Source organism: Nicotiana tomentosiformis, chromosome 3, assembly GCF_000390325.3.
Source record: "Nicotiana tomentosiformis chromosome 3, ASM39032v3, whole genome shotgun sequence".
In the NCBI taxonomy this organism is placed as follows: Eukaryota; Viridiplantae; Streptophyta; class Magnoliopsida; order Solanales; family Solanaceae; genus Nicotiana; species Nicotiana tomentosiformis.
Genome location: NC_090814.1, coordinates 130,862,037 through 130,878,199, shown reverse-complemented (window position 1 = coordinate 130,878,199; position 16,163 = coordinate 130,862,037).

Here is a 16,163-nt window from a genome sequence, read left to right as displayed (position 1 = left end):
TTCAAGCAAGAGCCCAATGAATCACTAAACGAGATATAGGAGAGGAATAGAACAATGGTCAAGGAATGTCCCAACAACGATATGACAAAAAATATGATTCAACAAACCTTCTATCATGGGATTAACACGACCAAGCAATGTGTGGTGAATCAACTTGGCGGTGAAAATTTTATGACTACGCTTTATGCGGAGGTGAGTGAGATTCTAGATGCTAAAATCAATCTCTTGCTCTGTAGGAATACCTGGAAGTTCATCTGGAAACACATCTGCATACTCATTGACTACGGGAATAGACTGAAGTGTAGATATCTCAGCATCTGCATCTCTAACTCGCACAATATGATAAATGCACCCTTTTGCAATCATTTTCCTCGCCTTCAGATAGGAAATAAACCTACATCTGGGTGCCGCTGTATTACCTACCCATTCAAGGACTGCCTCACCTAGAAAATGAAATCTAGCTGCCTTTGCTCGGCAATCAACTGTAGCATAGCAAGCTGACAACCAGTCCATGCCCATGATAACATCAAAATCTATCATCTCTAACTCAACTAAGTCGGCTGAGGTCTGATGACTACAAACTATCACCGTACAACCTCGGTAAACCCGTCTAGCAATAATCGATTCTCCGACCAGTGTAGATACTGCAAAAGGATCACTTAGTATTTCAGGCACTATACCAAATTTCCTCGCGACAAATGGGGTAATATATGATAAAGTAGATCCTGGGTCTATCAAGGCATAAGCATCGTGAGAGCAAATGGTCAATATACCTGTCACAACATCTGGTGAAGACTCCTGGTCATGTCGACCCGCTAAAGCATAAATACGGTTCTGATTAACACCTGAACTGGAACCTCTACCTCTGCCTCGACCTCTACCAGCCGCAGATTGAGACTCGCGCCTAGAAGGATGCACATACATAGATGATCCTGTCGCTGAACTTGCTGGTTGTGCCATACCCCTAGAATCTCTATTTGGGCAATCTCGCATCATATGCCCCGGACGCCTACATGTATAACAAGCATCAGAACCTGCTCGGCATTGGCCCAAGTGTCCTCTACCACAGATGTCACACCGCAACGGAAATGACCATGTCTGCCTTGAACCTCATTGTCGTTGCAAAACTGACGCCCATGAGCTCTCACCTGGTCCTGACTGAATATAGCGGTCATACCTGTAACCCTGCAACTGAGGTGGCGGAGGCCTAGGTGGTCGTCCGAAGTACTGGGGCCTATAACTACCCTGAGACTGCTCCTGAAACCTAGGAAATCGCATCCTCTTACGCTGCCCTTGCTCAGTCCTCTCTATACCCTGCTTTTGATGCCTACCCCTTTCTATATTTTGAGCGAATGCCTGAATACGGGAGATATCCATATTATCATGCAATGCAGCGGTGGCATATGCCTCGGTCAACTCTGGGGCTAACCTTGCTATAAACATGTGGATCCTGTCACGATTAGTAGCAACTATGGATGGTGCATATCTGGCTAATGAGTCAAAACGGAGACTATACTCTCGGACACTCGTATTGCCCTGCTTAAGGGCTAGAAACTGATCGACCCGAGCCTGTCGGATCTCCTGCGGTAAGTACTGGTCAAGGAAAGCATCTGAAAAATTCTCCCAACTAGCTGGAGGTGCATCACGTGCCCTGGACCTCTCCCATGTCTCGTACCAAAGGATGGCTATATCTCGGAGTCGAAAAGTTGCTAGCTCAACTGCTTCTTTCTCTGTGGCATGCATAACCCGAAAGATCCTGTGAAGCTTATCTATGAAATCCTGAGGGTCCTCCCTCTGATCTGACCCCGTAAACTCTGGGGGACTCAAAGCAATAAACTCTCGGACCCTTGAACTCCCAGATCCCTCAGAAGATCCTGCACTAGCTGATTCCCTAGCTTGTTGCTGGGTAGCTACCAATTGTGTCAACAAATGCACCGTACTCCTCAAGTCCTGATCTGGTGGAAGTGGAGGGGGAACTGGATGTGCGATATCCCTAGTAATCTCCTCAGGTGGTGGAGGAGTCGGTAATGGCTGAGTAGGGGTCTCGCCTTGGGCCTCAGACTGGGACCCATCTATTGGGGGTACCCTGCTGGTCCCCTTACCTGTTGTTGTATCTCCCCTCTGGCTAGCCGTAGTCTTCCTAGTCACCGTCATCTGTGTATGAAAACACGAACACGTAAGTTTATAACTCAAATTTCCTATAACTCAGTTCTACAACACGATTTAGATTTGAAAGAAGGGTAACCAACTCCTAAATGCCCTGTAGCTCCCTGCTTATATAATGTGGTGCACAACACATCTATAAACAAGATCCTACTAGAAACGGCTTGTAGACTCCCTAGGATAGAACTGCTCTGATACCAAGTTTGTCACGCCCCGACTTGGAAGCGAGACTGGCACCCGGTGCCTCAACTAACCTAGTGTACCAAATTGCGACTAAGGGACTCTGAACATATAATATCAAAATTTGGCCAAGGGGCCACCTTGCAAGACAATTTGCGAAGCAAAATATAAAACTGAATAGAAACTAGCGCTGACTAAACATCAATATAAAGTTGGGCCGACAAGTCCGTCATAACTACTACAACTGACAAACCACCAAAATATACATACCAGGCCTACAAGCCCAACATAATGCACTAACTGCAAGGATATGTCTACAAGCCTCTACTGATAGATATATTGTGATCGGAACAGGGCCCCGACCTACCCATAATATATATATACATACATACAGAAGATGTACACGAAAACCTAGACCCGATAACTCCAAAGGATGTGGAGCTTACCGATCAAGCTGAACTCTGGAAACACCTACTGAGGAGGTATACCCGTCTGTCTATCTGAACCTGCATGCATGAAATGCAGCGTCCCCAGAAAAGGGACGTCAGTACAAAATAATGTACCGAGTATATAAGGCGATAACATAACTGAAAGTTGAAACTGAACTGATAATATAATAACTGAAAGTAATTGGGAGTCAAAGATGATCTGGAGATATACTTACCTGTTGATACTGACTCAACTCCTTCAATATAGTAAGTAAAATAATTGTCCGGCCTTATAAGGCTCGGTATATATAACTGCTCTGCCGTAGTAGGCTCGCTCATAGGTGCTCGGCCATACTAGGCTATGTATCTCAACCATGCTGGGCTCGCTCATAGGCGCTCGGCCACAGTAGGCTCAGTATATAACTTTCCATCTGATCAGAGGTTGCCCAATAGGGGCATGCCCATCAATTATAGCTCGATGGTAATGAAAATACTGTAATACAGTATATATATGCTTGCTGCTCTCTTGACTGGAAGAAGACAATACTAAATTGAATATAGAGTCTCGATAAGGAATAATATTATAACTTATGAGACTAGAATAATGTGAATAAATTCATGAATACGAACTTCTCTTTATGTCTCATTACTAACACATGTAGCTACGAGATCATGCCAAAATGAAGGAAGGCTTAGCCTTAACATACCTTATCACACTCTTTTCAATCACCAAGTTGAACTCTCCTCTTCTCACCTTAATCTACAACAACGATAATAATACTATCATTAAGTTATGAAACGTATAACTATCGCATAACGAATGACATGCTTATTTTGTATTAAAACGGACAGTATTTTCCCTATAATCCTTACTTCCTCCAAATTCAAGATAACACCAACAACACCAAAAACAACAATAACAACATATATACATTATTTTCCAACCTTATGCACACTACAAAATACTACAAAACAGCCCAACACACCCCAATCTCTTCATACACAAAATGACCACCGTAGTAGTGTCAACAATCCGAAAATGTTACGACGAACGACCAGCCCAACATCCTGCATTTATGTGGTGTTTCTCCACACCCTTCCTCCTCCAAAACTCCACAAAACAGTAGTAAAACACGCAGCCCAACAGCACCACAAAACAGTCTGCTACAAGTGAATAACTCGAACTCACGACTTCCGATCACCGTCCCGTGAGTTCTTACAAATATAGAACGACTTACTATACATATACACCAGAAAAAAATGGATGAAAGAGAGCAGTAAACTCACCTTATTTGTTGGATAACTCGACTCCTATCTTGGTTCTTCAAACTCTAGGCTTTACCTCCGATTAGAACTTGAAAGGGGGAGAAAATCAATTGGGGTTTGGGGGAAATAATTGGGAGGAGTTTTGTAGAGAATGAGTATGGTTATTTTGCCCTATTATCAGACTAATATATGAAGGGGATAGGACTTTAAAAAGGCCTCTTTGAATGACCCGAACTGGCCCATTTTTGGACGACCCGAACAGGCCCAGTTTTGGATTCTTGTTTAAGCAAGTAGGTGACAGTCTACGCAGTCTCGCAAAAATGCCCATATCTCTCTACTCAGATATCGTATTGACAAACGGTTTAATGATGGAAAGTAGACTCATAGATATTTAATTTGATGGGTGGAACACCCCATAACTCTAAGTATATTGGGAGAAAATTGCAGTTACATTTGACCCAAAGTTTCAATAAAACTTATGAACGTAACTTGTGATGACTTTCATCAACTTTTGTTCCACCACTCGCTTGACTTCAAAACATAACACAAGACTATCATACGAATAACATAACTCATAACATAACATCCTTATCATGTAAAATACCCTGGTCTCATCCCAAAAGTACATGCTATAACATTCCCAATTTGTCGGCTTTCGACGAAACATTATTTTTTTCAATTCCTTTAGCTTCTAAACCTTCCAGCCCTCTTTGTACTTATTGTTCATGATCTTCAATATTTATAACTTCCAAGTTAACATGATTAACTTGTTTTATATATTTCAAAGATGATCTCATTTTTTTAGGTCCTACATTAGTTTGCTCACGACATAGTTTTATTTACGAAAATATAGGGTGTAACGCCCGGGCCCCCGGCCCACGTCTTAAAATCCAACAAAATTTTCAAAACTAGAAAGCTCATTCACTCACGAGTCTAACAATACCAAATTCATCAAAATCCGACATCATTTGGTCCTTCAAATCCTTAAATTACTTCTTAAAAAATCCCAAGCCCTAACCCCTCATTTTTCACTAATTACATGATTAAACAATGGGAAATCACCATATATACAAGTATTCGGGCTCAAGTAACTTACCTCAATGAAAACCCCCTTGATTCCCTCTTCAAACCTCTCCCAAAAGCTCCAAAACCGAATAGAAATGGTGAAAAATGCACCAAAATTCGCGAAGTGAGCAATATGTACCCTCTGCCCAGGCCTCTCGCACCTGCGGCCATTTACTCGCACCCGCGTGACCGCACCTGCGGTCCAAGGAGACGCACCTGCACAAATCACTTATACGCCCAGTCTCCGCATCTGCGGTAAACTCGTCGCAGCTGCGCATGGCGCGCCGCATCTGCGAAGCCTGCCCAGCATCCCCCTTTCCGAATCTGCGCCCCAGGTTTCGCACCTGCGGCCTCGCAGATGCGACCTCCAACTCGCATCTGCGCAACCTGCCTAGCCCAGCATTTCCCGCACCTGCAAACTCCCCACGCGCACCAGCGGCCTCGCACCTTCGACTCTTTCTTTCGCAGGTGGGAAAATAGCAGTAGCAGCAGCTTCAGCTGCATTTCCCAAATTCGACAAATCCGTTAACCACCCGTTATCACCCCGAGGCCCTCGGGACCTCAACCAAAAATACCGAGAAGTCATCTATCAACATATCAACTTAGTCGAATCTTCGAATCACTCAAAACAACATTTCGGAATTCTATTCCGACCCCGATATCAAATTTTCCACTGTCGACCGAAATCGCCAAATTTCCAATTTTGCCAATTCAAGCCTAATTCTACCACGGACCTCCAAATCATATTCCGGACACACTCCATAGTACAAAATCACCTAACGGAGCTAACGGAACCATCATAATTCAAATCTGAGATCGTTTACATATAGGTCAACATCCGGTTGACTTTTCCAACTTAAGTTTCTACTTAAGAGACTAAGTATCTCAATTCACTCTGAAACCACTCCCATCCCGAACCAACTAACCCGATATAAGATAATATAGCTGAATAACACAAAAATAAGTAAAAATGGAGAAAACGGGTCTATAACTCTCAAAAAGATTGTCCGGGTTGTTACCTCCTCCCCCTCTTAAATATCTGTTCGTCCTCAAACGGGTCTAGAAACATACCTGGAGTCTCGAATAGGCATGGATATCTGCTCTGCATCTCCCGCTCGGTCTCCCAGGTGGCCTCCTCCATAGGCTGACCTCTCTATTACACCTTCACTGAAGCTATATCCTTTGACCTCAACCTTCGAACCTGCCAATCCAAAATAGCCACCGGCTCCACATCATAAGTCATATCACCCTCCAACTTAACCGTGCTGAAATCCAAAACATAGGACGCATCTCCAATATATTTCCGGAGCATGGAACATGAAACACTGATGCACACTCGACAAGCTAGGTGGCAAGGCAGGCTTATAAGCCACCTCCCCAATCCTCTGAAGCACCTCAAAAGGCCCAATGAACTGGGGGCTCAACTTGCCTCTCTTCCCAAACCTCATAACACCCTTCATGGGTGATACCTTCAGCAAAACCTTCTCCCCAACCACATCACGGACTTTCCTATCCACGTAGCTCTTCTACCTAGACTGCGCTGTGCGAAGCCGCTCCTGAATCAATTTCACCTTATCTAATGCATCCTGGACCAAGTCTATACCCAAGAGCGTAGCCTCACCCGGCTCAAACCATCCAACCGAAGATCTACACCTCCTCCCATATAAAGCCTCACACGGAGCCATCTAAATACTTGACTGATAACTGTTGTTAAATGCAAACTCCGCGAGTGGCAGAAACTGGTCCCATGAACCCCCAAAATCAATGACACAAGCACGTAACATGTCCTCCAATATCTGTATAGTGCGCTCGGACTGTCCGTTCGTCTGAGGGTGAAAAGTTGTGCTCAACTCAACCTGAGTACCCAACTCTCGCTACACAGCCCTCCAAAACTGCGATGTGAACTGAGTACCCCTATCTGAAATGATGGAAACTGGGACACCATGCAGGCGAACAATCTCTCGGATGTAAATCTCAGCCAACCGCTCTGAAGAGTAAGTAGTACCAACTGGAATGAAGTGCGCGGACTTGGTCAGTCGTTCCACAATAACCCAAATAGCATTGAACTTCCTCGAGGTTCATGGGAGCCCAACTAAAAAGTCCATGGTGATCCGCTCCCACTTCCACTCTGGGATCTCTAATCTCTGAAGCAAGACACCCGGTCCCAGATGCTCATACTTAACCTGCTGACAGTTGAGACATCGAGCCACAAACCCAACGATATCCTTCTTCATCCGCCTCCACCAATAGTGTTGCCTCAAATCCTAGTACATTTTCGCGGCACCCGAATGGATGGAATACCATGAGCTGTGGGCCTCCTCAAGAATCAACTAACGAAGCCCATCTACATTAGGCGCACATATCTGGCCCTGCATTCTCAGCACGCCGTCATCACCAATAGTCACATCCCTAGCATCACCTCTCCGAACCCTATCCTGAAAAACGAGCAAGTGGGGGTCATCATACTAACGCTCCCTGATACGGTCATAAAGAGAAGACCTGGAGACCACGCAAGCTAATACCCGACTAGGCTCCGAAATATCCAATCTGATAAGCTGGCCCGCCAAGGCCTGAACATCTAATGCCAAAGGTCTCTCTACTGCTGGAAGGTATGCTAAACTCCCCAAACTCTCCGTTCGGTGACTCAAAGCATCGGCCACCATATTGGCCATCCCCGGATGGTACAAAATAGTGATATCATAGTCCTTAAGAAGCTCCAACAATCTCTGCTGACGCAAATTAAGATCCTTCTGCTTTTACAGATACTTCAGACTCCGGTGATTAGTATAGATCTCACAATGAACCCCATACAGATAATGATGCCAAATCTTCAAGGCGTGAACAATAGCTGCTAACTCAAGATCATGGACAAGATAGTTCTTCTCATGGGTCTTCAACTGGCGCAAGGCATAGGCGATCACCCTACCCTCCTGCATCAAAACACAATCAATGCCTATTCTCGAGGCATCACAATACACGGTGTAAGAATCTGAAGCTGATGGCAGAACTAACACTTGAGCTGTGGTCAAAGAAGTCTTGAGCTTCTGAAAGCTCTTCTCACACTCATCCGACCACCTGAATAGAGCACCCTTTTGGGTCAATTTGGTCAAGGGCGATGCAATAGATGAAAATCCCTCCACAAAGCGACGGTAGTAACCCACCAAACCAAGAAAGCTCCTGATCTCCATGGCTGAGGACGGTCTGGGCCAACTCTGCATCGCCTCTATCTTCTTCGGATCCACGTGAATACCCTCACTGGACACCACATGTCCCAAGAATGCTACTGAATTGATCCAAAACTCACATTTGGAGAACTTTGCATAAAGCTTCTCCTCCCTCAATCTCTGAAATACAATCTTCAAATGCTGAGCGTGCTCCTCCTGGCTACGAGAGTAATCTTTACTTTCTCCCAATTCGATATAACACCAATAACACAAGAACAAAACAATAACAATATATATACATTATTTTTCAACCTTATATACATCACAAAATATAACAAAATAGCCCAATATCACAAAATTCCCCCTTGGCTTTTCTTTGTGCCGCGGTTTTTTTTCAAGGGTTTTATTTGAACCAGGTGTAATTAGTTTTCATTTTTTTAGGAGTAGGAAACCTTGTGCTAGGATTTGAATTAAAAGCAATGTCTCTTGACTTTATTATGCCTTGAGAATAGTGAATGCTTTAGTTGTGACGCTTAGGCTCAGTTTTTTACTCTTGTATAAGTACCTTAAACTGTATGATTTTAACTTTGCTTAACTTCTTTGACTAGAGTGTCTTGATGAGTTGGATACTGAGTGAGTTATTTGCCATGTGTATGTGAGGTTCTATGTATTCTGTGCATTACATTTGATGTCTAGAACTTGCGATGTGTATTTAGAAAGCAAAATAGTAGTTTTATTCAGTCTTGGAAGTGATATAGATATTTCTTTGTTAAGTCAATTATATGCTTTTACCCACCTAATTGTTATGTATCTTAGTTAATCCCTTTGAGCATATAATCTTGTTTCTTTGGCAACCACATGACAAGCATTATCCATTTGTTTGAATTGCCCACCTATTTGAATCTTTTACCTCTCGTGAGCACTTGAAATTATTATGAACTTTGTAAAAGTTGAAGTGTGGGGTGGTTGGTTTGGCTTTTGAGTGGAACTAATGAAATAAAGAGAAAGGTGCACTAGTTTGAAAAATTAAGAGCCACATGAATTGAAAAGAAAGAAAAAAAAAAGTGTATAGTTGTGAAAACAATTCCATGAGAGTGGTAATTCTTGATGTAATCATGCTCAAAGAAGTAGGAAGTTGATGTAGTGATGTGAATGTGGAGTTATGGTTTGACATAAGGTTGGGGTTTTGAATAATGAAATGTATGTATTAAAGTGCTTAGGCAGGTGTAGTCACTCTTATATCTAAATGTATCATACCCGTCCCACAGCTTACATTACAACCAATTAAAGTTATACTTGATCCTTGACTGAATGAGCTCAATTAGTAGAGTAGTACACTACGGGCAAGCCTATGGTACGTCTTTAGTGGCATATGAATGTTGTTTTTGAAAGTGAGCGAATTCTTTCTATCTTGAGTTCCTTGTTCTTAAACTTTATTGTATGTGGAACTACTCTCTATTGTTGTGTGACGGCACTTGATTCATGAAGGGAAGGTAATGTCATTGATTCTATGTTAAAGTAAGTGAGCGGGTTGTGAAAAATGCGTGGTGCTTTTGAGTCAAATCTTGAGGCGAGGATGTTACGTTAGAGTGCTTAATTTATTTTAAATATTCTTGGTGTGATGAGTTAGGAGAGTTGTTTTAAAAAAGGTCATGTCTATTGTGAAGTGTAGTTTGATTGCTCGAGGACAAGGAATGGTTTAAGTATAGGGTATTGATGGTAGGCTATAATTGCGTATTTTAGCCGCTTATTGCACTCTAATTCACTACGTTTCAATTGTTTTGAGCTTTAATTGGTAGTGTTTTGTACTTATTGTATGTTTTATGCGTTGTAAGAGTGATTCTGGGTGATGTAGATGTTGTGGAGCTAATCCGAGATATTTGGAGCTTTGAAGTCTGAGTAAAATCCCAAGGAATTAAGCCGGGATTGTGTTTGGGAGTCGAGGACCAAGTCTAGACGTCAAAGCGAAATATTTGAGTCGTACTTTGAGAAATTTGCACTAGTGCGATGCAAGGTGCGAGGCATAGTGCAATGCAGCAGTGTATTTTTGCTGCCAGTTGAATTGTTGAGCTCTCTGGATTTCCCTACTAATACCCCGCATGACGCGTCGCCCCATGCAGCGCGCCTGTGTAATTTTTACAGAGTGCATGTCCTATTTCGGCTAGGAAAATGTGATTTCATTTGGACCCAACCCTACTTAGTATAAATATATAGAAAAATGTTATTTTCTGGACTTTTGACACATATTCGACCTAACGAGTCTAAGGAGGAGTTGGAAGAGCAAAAGCACAAGGATTCCATCATTCCTTCTTCACTCAAGACCCGAGTTTGGATTGAATTTATGTTTTCCTCTACTTTAACTTTATTTGTGATGAATTTCTCCATATCTATGGAGTAGTTCCCTTTAGGATTTGATGAATTTGGTGTATTGATGATTGTTTGTGGATTATAACTCTAGTTTTATGTATTGAAACATTTTTGGATGATTTAACGGTTGCATCTATATTCACTTGTTCATGTAATCAAGAGAGGCATAACTTGTGATATCTTAGTATTCTATTGTTGGTTGAGTTCATTAATTCTTCTTAGTAATCGAAAGAGGCTAGTTGAATCAGTGATTAAACCTAGTTAGGAGAATAATCAAAAGAGGTTTTCCTAAAGACCAATCTACTACGCATTCTTGCATATCTTCAAATGCTTAAATTGGTTCATCTAGAGAGGTTAAGACATAATCGAGAGAAGAGTTTTAGCTGAACGTTTGAACTAATAATTGAGTGAATTCGAAGGACTCACTTGAACATTAGAAGTGAATTATCTAGAGTTAAATCCCAAATAATTATCTTTCACCTATCCTATCAATCCCTATTTTTCCCCATTAATAACCTTCTTTGTTTTGATTGTCATTAGTCAATAGCTTTAGACTCTTAGTTAATTTTAGTTAGAAATCATATAAATCTCAATTGTTGATCATCTTGGATAGCAATCAAGCTAGAAACTACGAGAATACTATTTAAATCAAATTCCTGTGGATACAATATTATACTATACTATATTTGACTAGCGAGCAGAATTTAAGTGTGTATTTTGCGCTCATCACCAGCTCGATCAGATCCCACGAGTGCAGAATGCCTAAGCAGATGACCTCGCCAAACAGGCCGTAGCTACCAAAAGTATCACAACCGGAGATAAAAGCGTAGTCCACCTTCTCAACTCATCACTAGACCAAATCGAGGTAAGAACCGTAAACATAAATTGGGACTGGCACAATCATATTATTGCATATTTGCAGGATGGAACACTCCCAGGCGACAAAAAAGAGGCCAAGAAATTAAGAATGCAAGAGGCCTGATATTGTATCCTTCATAGCGACCTGTATAAGAGAACTTACGGTGTCCCTAGGCAACATGTTTGGGCCCGAACCAAACCCAGCGTGTCCTCGAACAATTCAATGAAGGCCATTGCGGCGCTCACTCCGGCAATCGAGCACTGGTCGGATACCTTATACGAGCGAGATACTATTGGCCCACCATGAAAAAGGACGTGTAGACTTCGTAAGAAAATGCGAACAATGCTAAAAGTACACCCCAATGATTCACCAAGCAGGAGAACACCTCCACTCAGTCACCTCCCCTTGGCCATTCATCAAGTGGGGAATGGACATCGTGGGCCCCTCTACCAGCAGGGCGAAGTAATGTACGATTCCTTTTAATTTTAACTGACTATTTCTCTAAATGGGTGGAAGCAGGAGCATTCACCCAAATACAGGAATATGAGGTAATCACCTTAATATGGAGAAACATCATCTGCCGATTCGGCCAACCCAAGGAAATCAGCTGTGACAATGGACCCCCAGTTCACAGGAAAGAAAACTGTCGAGTTCTTTGAGAAATGGCATATCAAGAGGATACTCTCAATCGCATATCACCCAGCAGGTAACGGGCGAGAAAAATCCTCCAACAAATCCATACTTAACATCATGAAGAAAAAACTCAAAGACGCCAGGGGGTTGTGGCCGAAAATACCACCAGTAGTGTTATGGGCCTACCGAACAAGTCCGAAGACGAGCACAAGAGAGAAACCCTACTCTCTGGTCTATGGGACCGAGGCAGTAATACCGGTCGAGGTCAGAGAACCCAGCCTAAGGTACTCCCATGAAAGCGGCATGCGTAACGATGAGGGTAGAAGATAGTAACTCGACGAAATTGACGAACGAAGAGATATGGCATACATAAGAATGGTCGCCCAAAAAAAATAAGCAGAACGCTATTACAACAAGAAAGCAAAGGTTCAGCCGCTTAATGTCGGGGTCTACGTACTGAAAGCCAAAACTCAAGCGAGCAAAGACCCCCGGGAAGGCAATCTGGGAACGAATTGGAAATCATTGACAAAGCAAACAAGGGATCATTCTAATTATAGACAATGGAAGGAAAGCTATTACCAAACAACTGGACTTATCCACCTCAAATACTTCAACTTCTAAGAGAAAAAACGTCCCCTAAGTCGTACTCTTTTTTCCCTCACTTGAGTTTTGTCCCATTTGGGTTTTCTCAAGGAGGTTTTTAATGAGGCGGCGAAGGGAACACTTCGAGTCGAAGTACGCAAGGATAGGATTGTGGTTACTATTTCATTTCCCGACCTCTCAATGCTCTCCAAGTCAACTAATAAAGGGACTAGATAGACTGGGGGACTAGAACGTCAGCCAACACCCAAAATCTGTAATTTTCTCCAAGTATGTAACCAAAGAAACAATGTCAAAGCAATATCAAACCTGCGCTTGTCAGCACACCTTTTTCGTGTAAAGGTTATATTCAACCCCGCTCGAATAAACACCTACCGACCCTAGATAGCGATTTAATAAAAGGTTATATTCGACCCCGCTCGAACAAACACCTACCGACCCTCGGCCGCGATTTAATGAAAGGTTATGATCGACCCCGCTAAAACAAACACCTACCGGCCCTCGGCCGAGATTTAACGAAATGTCATGCTCAACCCCGCTCGAACAAACACCTACCAACCCTCGACCGTGATTTAACAAAAGGTTATAATCGATCCAGCTCGAATAAACACCTACCGGCACTTGGCTGCGATTTAAGGAAAGATTGTGTTCGACCTCGCTCGGACAAACACCTATCGGCCCTCGTCCACATCTCAACAAAGAAACAAAAATATACACAAGTACAGAAAATAAACCACAGGAATAGAAGAAGATGCAAGGAACAACTTTGATATTTCATATACTTAAACTATTTACAAAAGGCTCGTGAAGACGCCGACAAAAACAATTCATACACAAAAATTCAAAAAGAAAACTACTGGTCACCGTTATTACGACCTTTAACATCCTCGCCTGGAAGGTATATGGAATCATACCAGCCCTCGTCCTCAAGGCGATCTATAACATCCTCGTCATCCTCATCTTCCTCACCAGGACGAGGAGTAGCTGGATAATAACCACACGTAATCCGTGCCTCGCGAGCTTTGATATGAGCACCCTCAAAGTCTGCAGCAGAAATGGAGCCTGGTACATGCAACTCGCGAAGCACATCCAGCCGGTCTTTGACATGAATCCACTCTTCGTATAAACCACAAGGAATGTCGGGGAAGCCGGAAGTTGTAGATGAAAAAGGCCGTTTAAGTAGTTTAGCGTTCTCGGCCTCCAAAGAAGCTACTTGATCAGAGGTCTCTTTCTCCAACTCCCCAATCCTCTCATCGAGCCGCTCCTCTTTGTGCCTTTCAGTTGCTAAATCATTTTCTCGCTCGAAACGGAGAGTTCAGATCACCACCTCAAGAGACTTCGCCTTCCTCAAAGCCTCCAACCGAGCGGGGCCCGCCTTCTCCAACTCCTCCATATTCTCGGGGATCTCACCACTAAAAGCCTCCACACGGAATTGACACTCCTCAAGCTGTCCTCGCAGCAAGACCACCTGAGCTTGAAGATCACTGCACTGGGATTCGACCCCCTTGCTGAGCTCGAGCTCTTCCTCCTTGCTCCTTAGTGTCCCCTCCAAGACCCTGTACTTCCCCACCATCCGCACTAGATCCTCATCTTTTGCCTTCAGATTGTCCCTCAGTTAGCGCACAGTGCCGCTTTTGCGAAGCCGGCACTGAAGCTCCTAGTACTTCTCAAGGCATCTAAAGTACTTATCCTTCAACTTCACATAAATATCTTTGCATCTATGCTCCTTACGAGAACTCTCAATCTCCAGGACGACTGTCTACAAAATAAATGAAGTTAGAACCTACGATAGAACAAAACCTAAGGAAAATAACGGATAGCAAATGTACTTACCCGAAGGGCGAGGCCGACAATATTATTCGACAGGGCACTGTCATCGATAGTCTTGAGGGTCGTACCCTCAACTTCAGAAAAATAAAGGGACAAGGGAGGGGATAATATTCTCAGTATCCATAAGAATATTACGATCCATCGGGATCTATGTAGTCCTCGAATCCCCTTCCAACCTCATTCAAGTTAAGTAAGCCCCTCGTCGATCATCCTCAACTCGTCTACATCTATGTCGGAGTCAGATCCAATATCCTCCTAAACGACAGCCTTCCCCTTATCATCAGTCGAGGAAGGAACGTCCGCTGCGACCCCGAAAGATGAAGCATCTTTGCGCCTCGAAAGAACAGGGTCGTCATTGTTTACTACGCCTTCGGCCGCCTCCCCCACAAGACGCATACTTGTTTCCTCCAAACAAGGGGCCTCAGGACTGCCTCTGGGCTCTCCCCAATATGAACTATGGCCGTTTCCTAAAGGACGAGACAACTATCTCCTATGACGACAGCTTTTGGTCTCTCTCCCCTACGTCCACGGCCCTCCACTTATGAGGCATCAAACCACCATCTTCAGGCGAGGCATCCTCCTTATCAATTAGCGAATAAGGGCGGTAGGTAAAAGTCGCAGAAGGAACGGAGACGGGCTACCGAGTTACGGTAGCCGTGGTCGAGACCGGAACGGAAGATACAGTGACCGTAATAGGAGCCGAAGTCGAGGAGGCAGCAGCTGCCCTACGGAAAGAAGGCACTGGTGCCCGGCTCCTTTGAGAACCCCTACCTGAAAAAAAGCCAGTACTAAGTCAACAAAATGAATCCTCATATAATAGGAGACGGAGTAACCACGACCAAAGATAGGAAACTACCAGTTGAAGGGAGAGAAGGCCCGAATTTCTTTAAAAAAACTTGGCCTATCACGCATCCCTATGATATGAGGGAGGAGTCGCTCGACTCTGTCAAAAATATGAGGGGCCAGAGAATGGGGCTGATTGTTGGCTTCAAAAGGGAAAACAAAAAAATCATCATCAATCAAAGATCAAAATCAAAAGTAAAAAAAGAAGGAAACAGGGCACTCACGAGTATAGTTCCAAGCTTCGGGAAAGCCGTTAACATTGGCCACGACATCCTCTGTCCTGACGAAGAAGAAGTTAAGCCAGAACTGACGATTATCTTTGTCGTCCATCTTCACCACCAAGCACTTACCTCCTCGGTGGCGAAGGTTCAACATAGGCAAGCAGGTATATCAAGTGTCGTAGTGTCAGTTCGACCCAGGCCAACTCGGCGAATTTGGTGAACATCTTTATCACCCTGTAGACATACAGTACAAGCTGAGCCGAGAAAATACCGTAGTGGCGACAAAATTCCTCCACTAGTGGGAGGAGAGGGAGAGAATAGCCGATGAGGAATGGATAGGCATAGAAGGGGCAGTACCCAGGGTGGTGTTCCTATACCACGTCCCTTTTGGCCAGGTCCAGCTCAACATGGCTAGGAAGGCCGAATTTGGCCTTAAGCTCATCCAATTCTTTAGGCGACATCAGTGATCTAAAAATTCCAAGCGCAGCATCTGGTACTTTGGTAATATCGGACGTGGAATCAGGGTTACGCGGGATTATCTCCT